Source organism: Hyla sarda, chromosome 1 (genome assembly GCF_029499605.1).
Source record: "Hyla sarda isolate aHylSar1 chromosome 1, aHylSar1.hap1, whole genome shotgun sequence".
NCBI lineage: Eukaryota > Metazoa > Chordata > Amphibia > Anura > Hylidae > Hyla > Hyla sarda.
Window position 1 is genome coordinate 283,204,188 of NC_079189.1, and position 12,764 is coordinate 283,216,951.

Here is a 12,764-nt window from a genome sequence, read left to right on the forward strand (position 1 = left end):
GAGCTTGTTGTTGAGGTGGTGGAGGGGAATGCAGTGGCTGAGCATAGCACTATTGGGAGTGGTGGTGGTGATAGACATCATGGTGGATGTGCTGAGGGAGAACAAGGAGACCGTGGTGAGCTATCAGAAGTTGTTACTGAGAGAAGTGGTGGGGATGATGAGGAGGAGTTTTACAATGAGAGCAGGCCTGTTGGTCTGAGCAGCTCAGGAGCAGGTGATGGCAGTGCTGCTGCTGCATCTGCAGGCTTGAAAAAAAAAACTTCTAGAACAGGGGTACAGTAGGATGGGGGTGTACCTAGCTCTTTACGGTATTCTTTACTATCTTACCAGATGCAGGAAACCAGACACAGTGCTGTATTTGCAGAGAGAAAGTAAGGCACATCCAGGGTCTGACCTTAGGAATTAGGTCTCTATGTAAGCACATGGAGAGGCATCACAAGTCATGGCTACAAGTATCCCTAGTCCACCAATGCCAGCTGTCTGGTAGCTACAGCTAACACTACTTCACCACTGCCTGCTATCTGCTGGCTATTCAGATTTTTTAACCTCCTGCTGTCCGGTGGATACTATAAGACTCTTTAGTCTGGCCTCACCCTTGCTGCTGCTATTTCCAGCTAGGCCTTGAAATATCCGAAAAACCTAAATCTTTAACCTCTTGGGAACGCAGGGCATATGCATACACCCTGTTTCCCAGATCCTTAAGGTCTCACTGATAAACCATACATGCTGGGAGTTGTAGTTTTGCAACAGCTGGAGGCACACTGGTTGCAAAACACTGAGTTAAGTAACAAACTCTGTATTTTGCAAACAGTGTGCCTCCAGCTGTTGCATAACTAAAACCCCCAACATGTACGACAGAAAAAGGGCATGCTAGGAGTTGTAGTTTTGCAACAGCTGGAGGTTTCACATTCACAAGAGCGGATTTACAGTGAAACTCCCAACAGGAAACTCGCTGTGAACCTCCGTGCATGTGAATGTACCCTAAAAACACTACACTACACAACACATATATGCACATACCCCTAAACAGTTATGACCCCCCCACCACCACCACCAAAATAAAAATGAAAAATGTCTGGTACGGCACTGTTTCCAAAACAGAGCCTCCAGCTGTTGCAAAACAACAACTCCCAGTATTGCCGGACAGCCATTGACTGCCCAGGCATGCTGTGAGTTTTGCAACAGCTGGAAGCACCCTGTTTGGGAAACACTGCCATAGGGTAATTTTGGTATCGGAGGCAAGTGTAACATCCGAGTCCGCCCCTATACAAATCCCTAATTTAGGTCTCAAATGCGCATGGCGCTCTCTCACTTCGGAGCCCTGTGGTATTTCAAGGTAACAATTTAGTGCCACATATGGGGTATTTCCATAAATTTTTTACACTAACATGCTGGTGTTGCCCCACACTTTTCATTTTCACAAGAGGTAAAAGCAAAAAAAAGACCCCCAAAATTTGTAACGCAATTTCTCTTGAGTACGAAACTGCCCCGTATGTGGGCATAAAATGCTCTGCGGCGCACAACATGGCTCAGAAGTGAGAGCGCACAAAATTTGAGGCCTAAATTGGTGATTTGCACAGGGGTGGCTGATTTCACAGTGATCCTGACATAAACGGAAAAAAAAATACCCACATGTGACCCCATTTTGGAAACTACACCCCTCACAGAACGCAACAAGGAGTATAGTGAGCCTTAACACTCCACAGATGTTTGACGATTTTCATTAAAGTTGGATAGGAAAATGAAAAAAAATAAAAAAAATTCACAAAAATGCTGGTGTTACCCTGTAACATACCCATATGTGGATGTAAAGTGCTCTGCTGGTGCACTACAATGCTCAGAAGAGAAAGAGCGCCATTGGGCTTTTGGGGAAAATTTGTCCGGAATTGAATTCCATGTGTGTCTACAAAGCCCCCATGGTGCCAGAACAATGGATCCCCCCAAGTGACCCCCATTTTGTAAACTACACTCCTCACGTAATAAGGGATACAGTGAGCATTTACACTCCACAGGTGTCTGACAGATTTTTGGAACAGTGGTCGTGAAAATGAAAAATTAAATTTTTCATTTGCACAGCCTACTGTTCCAAAGATCTGTCAAACACCAGTGGGGTATAAATGCTCACTGCACCCCTTATTAAATTCTGTGAGGGATGTAGTTTCCAAAATAAAGTTACATGTTGGGGGTTCTACTGTTCTGGTAACATGGGGGCTTTGTAAATGCACATGGCCCCCGACTTCCATTCCAAACAAATTCTCTCACCAAAAATGGCGCTCCTTCACTTCTGTGCATTGTAGTTCGCCCATGCAATACTTTACATCCTCACATGGGGTATTTCCATACTCAGAAGAAATGGAGATACAAATTTTGGGTGGGAAAACCAGCATTTTAGTGAAAATTTTTTTTTTCACATACGACTTTAACGAAAAGTCGTCAAACACCTGTGGGGTGTAAAGGCTCACTGTACCCCTTTTTACATTCCTTGAGGGGTGTAGTTTTCAAAATAGTATGCCATGTGGGTTTTTATTTGCTGTTCTGGCACCATAGGGGCTTCATAAATGCGACATGCCCTCTAATGTCTTCAAAAAGTAAAAACATGTCAACTTTATGATGCCAACATAAAGTAGACATATTGTATTTGTGAATCAATATATAATTTATTTGGGATGTCCATTTTCCTTGCAAGCAGAAAGTTAGAAAAATTCTAAATTTTCAAATTTTTCATGAAATTTGGGGATTTTTCACCAAAAAAGGATGCAAGTAAAGACGAAAATTTACCTGTATGTGAAAGTAGAATATGTCACGAAAAAACAATCTCATAATCAGAATAATAATAGTGATTTACACATATGGTACAGTTCATATAGGCAAAATGATGGATGCTTGTTTTAAATGACAGTGACCACTCAAAGAGTACCTGTCATCAAATGATATTTTCTAAACTAACTCAGATTATATTCCCTAACTACTCCTAACACCCCTTCTACACTTAAAAATATTTTTCTGAGCTTTAAAAAGCTGTGTATCACACTTTTCCCCCTGCTCACATTGTGTGAGCTAACAGCAGGATAAAGTGGGTGTTCCCCAGCAGGCGCAACATCACTTAAAGGAGTAGTCCAGTGGTGAACCCAGTGGTGAACAACTTATCCCCTATCCTAAGGATAGGGGATAAGTTTGAGATCGCTGGGGGTCCGACCGCTGGGGCCCCCTGCGATCTCCTGTACGGAGCCCCGACAGCCCGCGGGAAGGGGGCGTGTCGACCTCAATACAACTCTATGGCAGAGGCGAAGCGCTGCCTTCGGCAATCTCCGGCTCTGCCATAGAGATGTTTTGAGGGGGCGTGTCGGCCGCCGCTTCGTGCGGAGGTCGACACCCGCTATCTAGCCGGAGAGCCTGGCCCCCGTACAGAGAGATCGCAGCGGGCCCCAGCGGTCGGACCCTCCGCGATCTCAAACTTATCCCCTATCCTTAGGATAGGGGATAAGTTTTTCACCACTGGACTACCCCTTTAAGCCGGCGAGAGCTGTGCCTCCCCATGCCCCGCATGCACTTCCTGAGTTTGGTCTCCGGCCAGGCCGGGAGGAGACCAAACAAACTGTTTGACTTGTTCAGGGAATAATCACATTAAAAACATATAAAGGTTGAGAATTTTAACAGCAAGCAAAGTGTCTTATAATTAAACAAGGAACAATATATTAAAAGTTTAGTTTGGTGACAGACACTCTTTAAGGGTCCTCTGCTCTTCTTTATTGGGTGGAGTTTACTTTTTTTTGCTTTTTTCTTATTAGCTTGTGTCTCCTCATTGTTTTCCTTTTTTTGTCTTTTCTTCTTTAGTTTCCAAAGAGTATGGCGGGGTTTACACAGCATAAAATTTTACGTGTATTGTGTAAACCCAGCCTCTATTTAGTATTACTTTTTTCTTATAACACCAAAAAGAGAACCATACCACAAATGAAACAGAAAAGTAATAGAATGTACAAAATCAACTTTATTGATACAATTTAGTAATAAAAAAATAGATATTAAAATTAAAACAAAAATGGATAGGCACTAGTGAACATACAAAGATATAGGGCAATGGTAGGACCCAAATACATCAAAATATACAAGTATAAGAAGTAAATGCCACAGTATCTGGTAGGATACAAGAGTAATACCTGACGAAAGTATACAATAAAGGGTGCCAAACCATACCTACACCTGAACCCCAACAATCGTTTCGCTATTATGCCGCTTCTTCAGGGGGCGTGAAGAAGCGGCATAATAGCGAAACGATCGTTGGGGTTCAGGTGTAGGTATGGTTTGGCACCCTTTATTGTATACTTTTGGCAGGTATTACCCTTGTATCCTACCAGCTACTGTGGCATTTACTTCTTATACTTGTATATTTTGATGTATTTGGGTCCTACCATTGCCCTATATCTTTGTATGTCCACTAGTGCCTATCCATTTTTGTTTTAATTTTAATATCTATTTTTTATTACTAAATTGTATCAATAAAGTTGATTTTGTACATTCTATTACTTTTCTGTTTAATTTGTGGTATGGTTCTCTTTTTGGTGTTATAATTACAAATACATACCTTTACCTACTATATATGTAGGGTTATATATATCTTTGGTGACATTACTTTTTTCTTACAACAACTGGCATACATTTTGAAATTCTTCTCGAATGAGTTTGAAGTCATCTTTACCTTACATCTAGTTGTTTAATTTTTAACTATATAGCAAACTAAACACAGGGATTTGCCGAAACACTGTTGTGGCAAGTTTTTCTCACCTCTATTTCGAGAGTACGCTTAAAGCTGATTAAAGGAAAAAGATGAGGCAAAGAGTGAGATAGTGGACAATAGGAAAAAAGGGAAAGCAGAGAAGGGGTGACAAAAAAAAGACAGAGGGAGAATGAGAATGAGAGGAGGAAGGGCTGGAGATGGAGTCACTGACTGAGACGCATGCTGCAGCCCAGTGATATGTTGGAGCAGAAGGGAACTGCACAGTGACTGGGAGGAGGGACACACACAGCAGAGACACTGGGACACACACACTGAGTGTAAGCTGTACGAGGATGAGGAGGGAGAGGAGCACACGGAGGACACAAGCGCAGTGAGTGTTGGATGTATTGTGGACAAACTGATAAGGCTGCATGCATGGGATCAGGACATGGTAAGACATGAAGCTGCAGTGCAGGCTGGGGTGAAATGAAGGGGATGTGTTGGGGTTGGTCAATACTAGAATAATAGTCATTTGCAGCATAATGTAGTCTAGTCTGGACTGCTGCTTATATATAAAAGACTGCAAGATTTATCAATGGCATAGTGTTTAGAGCATCCACACATTCCCCATAGAGAAAAAAGAAGGCTGCTATGTTTTGTACTTACCATAAATTTACTGTAAGCTTTCAGCTTAAGGAGCCGTAAGTAATGGCGAATAGATACCCTATATATTACCTATAATCACCACTGCACAGTGTAGAGGAATGCGTGCATGTTTTGATGTGTTGACAGTCTTTTGAGAATGACTGCAATAGCTCTGCATGTTCAATGTGTACAGAAGACTTCAGGGCATGTGTTTTTTTCCTTGCTGTTATGCACAGAAAAAAAAAACAAAGACCACATACACTGATACAACAAACAAGCACAATTTAACATAACACTAAATCATGTAGGGGTTTGATGATTTAATAGGTATTAAAAGTATTGCACTGCAAACAGAACATCATACAATAACTAGTAATAACAGTATATCATGCTCATTGGCAGTCAATACATTACATCACACGCAGCCTCCTAATAACAGTATTTCACGCTTCGTTTAATAATAAGGCCATATTATATGTCAAGTCTAATAACAAGAGTAAATCATCCTCATTGGATTGTAGCTAATGCTGGACTCAATAATAATCAACGGCTGAGCTGCCATTAATACATAGAAATCTTTTCCTATAATGAAAAATATTTTTTGAGGGATTGAAGCAAAATAAAATGCTTTTAATTCCCAAACTGAGAATATTCATTAAGTAGGTCAAATATATTACACATTTTAATTAACATTGGTCTTAGCAAAGCCTTATGTGTAATGATTCTGTCTCAAGCATGTGACTTTATATATAATTTTCGTGAAAAGCTTCTCCCTAGTTGCAACATCACGTTATGCACAATGCATGAAAATTTATTTTTTCAGTTATTCACTTAAAACAAGGGGAATTATTAGATATCACACATGAGCTGCATACGTCATTGTATTTCTCTACACAATGCATCTACAAGTAAGCATAGCCAGGTCCATGGAATAGAAAAACGTGACCTCTATAGTTTGAAAAGTAATTACATAAAAAAAATGACTTGGGAACAAATGCGAGGGCTGCTAATAATATAGTGCATAATGCTCTAGCAGAGCTTACCGCGACAATATATGACACACAGCCTTCGGTAACCCACTGTTAAAACATTGTGCACAGTGCTTACCAGCCAGGTTGTGTCAGCTACATTCAAAATGCCAGCACAAGCGGCTGACATGTCTTACTTTTCTATACTGCTGAGAATCAATTTATGCCTCATTTGTTCTGTTAGGAAAATGTCTGCCACTTTTTAAATGTCTTTTGATGTAACCTGAAACCGCTAGAGCTTTCGTCTTTTATCTAAATTTCTCCAAATGAAATCCTCCGTTTGTACCACAGATTACATATATATATATATATATATATATATATATATATACAGTTCCCCTATTTTAGAATGGGGTTTCAGGAGGCATCCATGATGCTGATACATTTTACAGGACTTTGTGTGTACAACAGGGTAATACAAAACCAAGATATCTTGTTTCTTAGTGCCAACCAGAGGTGAATCTAGTCTCACTGCTGCCTGATGTGAGCTATATATATGATAAGCCAGTGATATATGATTGGTTGCGGCACCACTGTCCCAACTTTTATCTGTCTAAAGGGGCCACAGCACATTGGCAAGTACCTGAGCCCTTTCCTTGTGCTTGTTTACACCACATTCTACTTGAACATGTAGAAACTTGTGCATCGTGTAAACAAGGAAGAGGCTTCAGACCTCATCCATGAGCTGTGGCCCCTTCTCACATCTGTTAGGTGCAGGAGCCCAAAGTTAAATCCATCCACCCCCAAATCTAAAATGATTTGCCTAACCTGAAGATAGAAAAAAATTCATTGGCAGGGTACAAGGGGGGAGGGGGTGGGGGCCACAAAAAAACAACAAACTTGTAGGCAGACAAGTGATGCTAGAGACTTCTATATAAAACTTTCTATACACAGTAAGATAGGACCAATGCTACCTCTACATATTGCATAAATAATACTCAGTGATCACTATCACTACTTCAGACTGTATAAATAATTACAGCGCAGGTACCATCTTATCTAATTAAAGTTGTCCACTTTCAGTTTATTACTCTCCCTGGCTTAAACCACTAGTAAAAAATGTTCTAGCCAGTTTCCCTTCATCAGGTGGGATGGTTCTTGTATGATTCTCCAAATAAGTAGACTGGTCACCTCCAGTAGGTAGATAGATGACTCCAATGAGTACTTTCTCCTATTAGTTAGGTTACACCAGTAGGTAGACGGATTCCCCTGTAGTTTAGTAGTTGCCCCTTGTAGGTAGACATTTGACCCAGTAAATAGGTAGTTTCCCCCATTTTTGTTGGCCAGCTGCAGCAGATATTGGACAACAGGGGAAACAGACTCAGCCAGTAAGATTTTGTCAAAAACCTAAGCCTACCTTTATTTTTTATCAGTACAGTATAATTACATTCAATGACTACAGGTAATGTATTCTCCTATTGGAGTTATTCACTCTTTTCTACCTTTTCTGCTCCATTATATATATATATATATATATATATATATATATATATATATATATTGATTTTTATTCTTAATCAGTATGGTATTAGTAGTGGTTATGGTATGACAGAATATTTTGCCCCCTCTATAGTGGGGATATTGGTCGTGTATAGTGGTTTTTATTCTGTATTAGTGGGATGGTATTATCCAGTCACTGGATGATAATGGTGGTTGTAACTGTTGATAATGGTAGTGGTCATGGTGTGGGTGTTTTGGTGATGGTGATATTGGACTCTGTATAATGTTTTTTATTTATTTAGTAACAGTATGATGATATAAAGAAATCCAAGGAATCTTAGCCCCATTATCTTCAATGGGATTCTGCTGCCGAATTTTGCAATATATGTCTTCTTTTATAGTTTTTGCAGAATGTTGAATTTCCGCTGCTGAAATTCAGCTGTCTGAATGGAACAGCGGAATCCCATTGTAGTCAATGGGCAGTAAATTATGGTGGAATACCTTATGGTAGCACCGGTCCTGGGTAAAATCAGTAGATAATAGACCTCAAAAAATAATAGCGGGGGATTGAAAAAGGATGGTGCAAAATTATAGTTTTGGTACTCCTAACAAAGAAAGCATAAGACAAAGTTATTAACACAATAAATCATAGGGGGATTTATTATTGTTGCTCCAGGTGAATATTTTTTCACTTTTTTTATGTGGTTATGTGTATATGTACTAAATGTATTAAATGGCTGCATCGCATTGGATACATTTTGCGCAGATGCACATTTCATGGCATTTAACTTCAGTACACCATTTTATAAGGTTTACCCAGTGTGCAAAAATTTGCGACATATCTACGCATGTAGGTTTTGTAAGCCATGTCTGGTCTGCTGTATATTTATGTCTTTTAAGAGGGGTTTGCACAAAAATTTGAGACAACTTGAAAAAAGTTGCAGTTGATAAATCACTGACCACAGCAAAAAACTAGCCATGCTACAGTACATTCAAGGTGGCTTCTTGAAGAGTCTAAATGAGTCGCACAGAAACTTTTGTATCTTTTTCCACTATTGTGGAAACATTTTCCACTTCTTCAAAACCGAAAAAAGGGTAAAATCTATGCTAAATTCCCCACCTATGTAACCAAGTTATTTATATTCTACGAATGTTCAAAATGATTTCCATTGGTGACATGGCAGATGTCTAGGTGGTTGTCCAGTTCTATCCAGACATGTGGCAGAATTTCCTTGGATATGGACTCACAGTTTCCGTGATGTGTTATGTCAGGTTAGAACCTGTGGCTTGAGGGGGCAGATACACAGAGTCCTTCCTGTAACCCCCCAAGAGGTCTCAGGGTGTTAGATCTGGTGATTGTAGAGTCCAGAGCAACACTGGTGAATTGTTGATTCCAATGTTACCCACGTTCCAGAAGTTTCATTCAGGTGTCAGCTAATATCCAAATGGGACTTTCGAGGCGCATTATTCCGCTAATACAGTAGACTGATACTTATACAGTAGATAATACTTTATAACTGATATCAAAATAAAGTTTAGGACACGAATTTAATCATTTCGAGTTTACCCAGTTTTTTGGTGACAATTTGTTGCAACCTTTTAAAGCAATATGTGAAATAGTTGCAAAATGTTAGCTTAACTCATTTAGACAACTTGAAAGACATATGTTGTGGTTAGCTTTATGTAGTGTCAGTAATTTATCAACTTTTTTTAATTGTCAAAATTTTTTTTGCAAATACTCACATTTTTGCACCATCTCATACCAGCCCTGAACACACTTACAAACGTATATACATCCAAGCTAGTTTGGTATTTATGAAGAACGTACACATGATGTAGGCCCAGGCAAACAGGGGTAAAAATAATTAGATTTGCTCAGACAACTATAAATTCCCCCCTAGGAGTAGAAAAACACAGAATGTGAATTTTCCTCAAATATATAACAGTTATTTTCCATGAATCAAGGAATTAGTACCCTTCTCTGGCTATGACTAAAGCAACTGCTTTTGATGCAATGCACCATCTGATCAGCTTCTATGAGGAGGTCAGTTATAGATTGGACCGAGGTGAAGCTGTGGATGTTGTATATCTGGACTTCTCTAAGGCATTTGATACTGTGATGCCTAAAAGGTTAGTACATAAAATGAGGAAGATGGGACTAGGAGAGGATATACTGAATGTGAATGGGTTAAACTGGCTCAGTTATAGGAAATAGAGGTCATTAGTCAGACCACACAAAGTATTGTGTCCAATTTTGGGCAACTGTATATAAGAAGGACATGGCTGAACTGGAGAGGGTGCAGAGGAGGGCGACAGAGATTATAAATGGTATGGAAGGATTACAGGACCAAGACAGGTTATCAAGTTTGGGATTATTTAGTTTAGAGAAAATACATCTTAGGGGTGATTTGATCACAATGTACAAATATGTGAATGGACAGAATAGAGATTGTTTTTGGGATCTTTTTATGCCTAGGTCAGTAATCATGACATGACATCCTCTATGTCTAGAGGACAGAGGTTTTTACCATCATCACAAATGGGGATTCTTTACTGTAAGAGCAGTGAGACTGTGTAACTCTCTGCTACATGATAATGTTGTGATGTCTGACTCAATACACAAGTTTAAGGGGGAGCCTGGATGTTTTTCTGGAAAAATATAATATTACAGGTTATGGATACTAGATTTATGTGGATAGAACGTTGATCCATGGAGTGATTCTGATTACCTTATTTAAGTTGGGAAGGAATTTTTCCTCTGTCAGGGGACAATTGAAATCAACCTACTGGGGGATCAATGCAGTGGGGTTTTGGGTTGAACTTGATGGGTTTGTCTTTTTTTCCACCTTACAAACTATGTAACAATTACTGATCCATATGAACACAGCCTAAGGCCATAACTATATTATGGATCCATGTAGTTGGAATCTACATAAATTCCATCTAGGATCCATGTAGATGGAACCTACATAAATTTATGGGTTCATACTGTAGATCTCTGGATTCAATTCCTACAGAGGCATACAGTGGTTACATAGTTACATAGTTACATAGTTAGTACGGTCGAAAAAAGACATATGTCCATCAAGTTCAACCAGGGAATTAAGGGGTAGGGGTGTGGCGCGATATTGGGGAAGGGATGAGATTTTATATTTCTTCATAAGCATTAATCTTATTTTGTTCCAGGAATGTATCTAATCCTGTTTTAAAGCTGTTAATTGTTCCTGCTGTGACCAGTTCCTGAGGTAGACTGTTCCATAAGTTCACAGTTCTCATGGTAAAGAAGGCGTGTCGCCCCTTGAGACTAAACTTTTTCTTCTCCAGACGGAGGGAGTGCCCCCTCGTCCTTTGGGGGGGTTTAACCTGGAACAGTTTTTCTCCATATTTTTTGTATGGGCCATTAATATACTTATATACATTTATCATATCCCCCCTTAAACGTCTCTTCTCAAGACTAAACAATTGTAACTCCTTTAATCGCTCCTCATAGCTAAGATGTTCCATTCCCCATATTAGTTTAGTATGGTTATGGTTATTTCCCATAGATTTAAAATAAACCAGATAGGTATTCCACAACTGTGGAACAGGAAAAACACCGGTGTAATTTGGCGCCAAATTGCTCAGACAAAAGGAAGATGCTGCGTAGGGAAGATGATGTCTTTTGTTCCATAAGCTTTAAAACAGCCTTAAAACAAACCTGTTTCAGGTCTGTGACCCTTTCTCAATGTACAGCAGGCTTTACATCGCCCGGGTGTGACGTCATTTGATTAGATTATAAAACATCCAGCTGCTTGTGGAACATATATAAAGATATAAATGCTTAAAACATTGGTAAAGCAGAACATCAGTATAAATTGTAAAGTGGGTATAGAATGGAAGCAAATTACTTAAAAGATCGCTGTGGATCCCGCCTATGAGCAGTGACACCTCTGCAGCTGCATCTGTCAGGCAGCGCTGACATCCAAGGTATGTACTGTGCCCGCCGATGCCATCCTCCGCATTCTGCTAGTGAGAATCCAAGACAGTGGGGAGGGGGGAACTAGAGGTATCCATAGTGGGAGGCATATGGCTTGTGCCATAGGGATCCCTGTATCATCATTCTATTCTTTTAGGGAGATGTATAAGTTTGTGCACGGTGCTGCGAGTGCTCGCACATGCGCGTCTCAATAATAAAAGATTCTCTTATCTTTTCCTTGTTCGGAGTATGTGAAGAAGCATTGGACATGTAGTGAAACTGCTCAGAGTGCTTCTAACAGAGGTGGCAAGTGAATATTATATCTATATTCTCCATGGTTTCAGTTGTAAGGGCAAATTACCGATAGTTCGGATATCCAATAATCCGAAATAGGGAGATTTGGAGATTACATATCGGGTGCACATAAAGAGATACTGTGCACTTGCGTGAAGGGCATAGTTACAATTTGCAGGTATCTGTATACATTAGGTCTCCCAAAATATGTAAAGGAGACCCCATATCATGTATCTGGGTTGTTCCTTCACATTCTAAAATTAATAGATGGCCTGATTCTCAGTAAAAGTGGCTTGATGATCGGTCCACTGAGGGATATATACGTAATAAAAATTATATGCTATATACTATAAAATGAATGGGATAAAACTGAATAAATAAGGATTATAAATATTGGGTTCTAAATATATATAAGAATATTATCTACAATATCATTATAAGCATGGATCAGAATGAATTGTCCGTGTCAGTGGATTAAGGACCTGAAATCTCTAGAGTGTAGATCTGAAGATAAGGAGATAAGGGGGCAGATTGTTGGAGGAGAAAAAAGGAAATGGGGGGGGGGGGAACAAAAATAAGCAAGGTTCTTGCGGGGGGGAGCAGGAGGGAAATGGATTGGTGGTGGGAATGTGTGGCATATTTTTGTTAAAAGATTAGTAGATATTCTCGAGTCCTTCATTGAGGCCAT

General features: G+C 39.7%; 1 protein-coding gene across 8 annotated transcripts in view; it reads left to right on the top strand.

Annotated features, from left to right (window-relative positions):
- The window catches only part of LINGO3 (leucine rich repeat and Ig domain containing 3), a 105,929-nt gene that overhangs the window by 19,654 nt on the left and 73,511 nt on the right, over positions 1-12,764 (top strand). For 3 of the 8 annotated variants that reach the window (XR_008892695.1, XM_056574019.1, XM_056573984.1), the window contains exon 1: positions 5,033-5,165. The exons of 2 other annotated variants lie outside the window; for them this stretch is intronic. The gene's annotated coding sequence lies outside the window, so the exon portion shown is untranslated. Of the gene's footprint in view, positions 1-5,012; positions 5,166-12,764 lie in introns of those variants that run through there. 3 more of the 8 variants (XM_056574028.1, XM_056573977.1, XM_056574068.1) reach the window with 2 other exon arrangements.